Raw genomic sequence first — 3,397 nt, 5'->3', positions numbered from 1 at the left:
TCTTCACAGCTATTAAAACAAATTAATGAACAGTTTTTAATGACATAAGAAAACATTTATGCCATACTGTCAAATGAAATGAAAGCAGAAATCAGACAATTTTGGAAACAAATAAGGCATAATGTCAGGTTGGAAAGAAATGTGACAAAATACTAAGAGTGGTTCTTTCTGAGTGGTGAGATTTTTCTGTTTTTGTGATAGTGTTGAAATACTTATTTTTATATTAAAAGGACAAACATGTTTACTGTTAAAAATATATTTAAAAGTTCAGAATATAAAAATTGAAAAGTAATCAGAGCGCGGCTGAGCGGCCCCGCAGCCAATCCCGGAGGAGCGTCCGCCGCGCCCAGGAGTTGGGGATGTCCTACAAACCCATCGCTCCTGCCCCCAGCAGCACCCCTGGCTCCAGCACCCCTGGGCCGGGCACCCCGATCCCTACAGGAAGCGTCCCGTCGCCGTCGGGCTCAGTGCCAGGAGCCGCCGCTCCTTTTAGACCGCTGTTTAACGACTTTGGACCGCCTTCCATGGGCTACGTGCAGGCTACGTGCAGGCGATGAAGCCACCCGGCGCCCAGGGCTCCCAGAGCACCTACACGGACCTGCTGTCAGTCATAGAGGAGATGGGCAAAGAGATCCGGCCCACCTATGCTGGCAGCAAGAGCGCCATGGAGCGCCTGAAGAGAGGTATCATCCATGCTCGGGCCCTAGTCAGAGAGTGCCTGGCAGAGACACAGCGGAACGCCCGCACGTAACAGGAAGCGCCTCGGCCTCAGCGTCTGGACCTTTCCCGGCCACTGCAGAGCACCCGCTTCTCCCTGGCCTTCATCCCGAGTTGCATTAACCATCCTGGGCTTCCTGTCCTGTGTCCCTTGGTGGGTCCCCTCCAGGAACCAAGGAGCGGCTCTCACTCCAGGTGGCAGCACTAAGGACATCCCCCCACAACTCAGTGAGTCCCCATGAGTCCCACCCATGACCTGCCAACAGTGTTGCCCCCCGGAACTTTCTGTGGTCCCCACCGCTCAGCCCTTCCCAGCCCTTCTCCCACTTTGTCCCGAGCCTCCTTCTCCCCCAGCAGGGGCTCAGGCCTGGCACCTCACTGCCTTGTGTCCTGAGCCGTAGTGACTCTTTTATCATGCTGAATTCTGCCAAACTTCTAACTAATACCAATAATGCCAAACTAATACCAATACTACTCAAACCAGTTTTTAAAAAATAGAGCACAAGGGAACACTTCCAAACTCATTCTGCAAGGCCAGTAGTACCCTGATACCAAAACCAGACGAAGACACATCATAAAAAGGAAACTACAGGCTAATATCTCTGATGAATATTAATGCAAAAATCCTCAACAAAATACTAACAAACTGATTTCAACAATAAATTAGAAAGATAATTGATCATGACCAGTACCATTTATTCCTGGGATGCAAGGAGAGTTAAATATGTGCAAATCAATCAGTGTGATACATCATATCAATAGAATGAAGGATAAAAACAATCTGATCATTTTAATTGATCCTGAAAAACATTGATAAAATTCAACATCCCTTCATGTTGAATAAAAACCCTCAAAACCCTCAAAAACTAGGACTAGAAGAAATAAATGTCAACATAATAAAAGCCATATATGACAGACCCACAGCTAGTATCCTACTGAATAGAGAAAAACTGAAAGGCTTTTCTCTAAGATCTAAACATGACAATAATACCATTTTCACCACTGTTATTCAACATAGTACTGGAACTCCTAGTAAAAGCAATCAAACAAGAGAAAGACATAAAAGGCATCAAAATTGGAAAGGAAGAAGGTGGATCACTTGAGCTCAGGAGTTTGAGCCCAGCCTGGGCAACATAGTGAGACCCCCTCTCTACAAAAAATACAAACATTAGCCAGGCATGGTGGCACACACCTGTAGTCCCAGCTGCTCAGGAGGCTGAGGCAGGAGAATTGCTTGAGCCTGGGAGGTGGAGGTTTCAGTGAGTCGAGATTATGCTATTGCACTCCAGCATGGGAGACAGGAGTAAAACACTATCTCAAAAAAAAAAAAAAAAAAAGTACAAAAGATTTGAATAGACATTTCTCAAAGAAAACATACAAATGGCAAACAGACATGAAAATGTGCTCAACATCATGGATCATCAGAAAAATGTGAATCAAAACTACAATGAGATATCATCTTACCCCAGATAAAATGGCTTTTATCCAAAAGTCAGGCAATAGAAAATGCTCACGAGGATGTGGAGAAAAGGGAACCCTTGTACACCACTGGTGGAAATGGAAGTTTACATTTACATTTGGAATGGAAATGTACAACCACTATGAAGAACAGTTTGGAGAGTCCTCAAAACTAAAACTTGAGGTACCATATGATCCAACATCCCCACTGTGGGTATATACCCCCACCCAAAAAATAAATATATATATTGAAGAGACATCTGCACTCTTATGTTTGTTGCAGCACTTTTTAAAATAGCTAAGATTTGGAAGCAACCTAAATGTCCACCAATAGATGAATGGATAAGGAAAATGTGATACATATACACAATGGAGTACTATTCAACCATAAAAAAATGAGATCATGTAATTTGTAACAGCGTGGATGAAACTGAATATTATTATGTTAATGAAATAAGCCAGGCACATAAAGACAAACTTCACATGTTCTTACTAATTTGTGGGATCTAAAAGTTAAAAAAAAAAAAATAGATTTCATGGACATAGACAGTAGAAGAATGGTTACCAGAGGCTGGGAAGTGTAGTGGGGGGCCACCAGGGAGGTGAGAATTGTTAATGAGTACCAAAAAACAAAAATAAAAGAATGGTCTCTCTGCCCGGGTAGGTCCAGCAGTGTTGGACACACACATCCCACTAGTGGTTGGGGTCACTGGCATTGGTTGAATATCACCCCCAGCTTTGGCCATGGCCATGGGTGAGATTTGGCACCCAGAGCCTCCAGGGGCCTCAGCTTATTGTGCACTGCCCCATGTGCAGCTGTGGAACCCAGGCCCTGATGGGCACTGTGGCCTCTGCCCCAGTGTGGCCACTCATGTGGTCTAGCCCCTGGGTCTGGCCTTCAACCCCTAAACCTGTCTTCTCTCTGCAGGAAACTGATCCTCTCACACCTGAGCCCAACACTGCCAGGTCTGTGGAAAGGGGGACACTCAGCTGGCTCTGTTTTTCGAATAAAACTGTTTGTCTAAAAGAAAAAATTGAAAAAAATGGATAAAACCTACTATTTGATAACATAACAGGGTGACTATAGTCAATAATAAGTTAACTGTACAGTTTAAAATAACTTCATGGATGTAATTGGATTGTTTATAACTCAAAAGAAGGCCGGGCGCGGTGGCTCAAGCCTGTAATCCCAGCACTTTGGGAGGCCGAGACGGGCGGATCA

At 44.5% G+C, this 3,397-nt stretch overlaps 1 non-coding gene and 1 pseudogene across 1 annotated transcript; both read left to right on the top strand.

The window, feature by feature from the left end:
- The first annotated feature begins 336 nt into the window (after positions 1-336).
- Positions 337-936, top strand: LOC102136340 (cyclin-dependent kinase 2-associated protein 2 pseudogene; annotated as a pseudogene).
- A 1,953-nt stretch (positions 937-2,889) lies between these two features.
- Positions 2,890-3,016, top strand: LOC123571529 (small nucleolar RNA ACA64). Its single transcript, XR_006695678.1, has one exon. It is a non-coding gene; the product is annotated as a small nucleolar RNA ACA64 (small nucleolar RNA).
- Positions 3,017-3,397: the final 381 nt, after the last annotated feature.

Source organism: Macaca fascicularis, chromosome X (genome assembly GCF_037993035.2).
Source record: "Macaca fascicularis isolate 582-1 chromosome X, T2T-MFA8v1.1".
NCBI lineage: Eukaryota > Metazoa > Chordata > Mammalia > Primates > Cercopithecidae > Macaca > Macaca fascicularis.
Note: the sequence above shows the minus strand (reverse complement) of the source record. Positions and strands in the feature narration are given on the sequence as shown.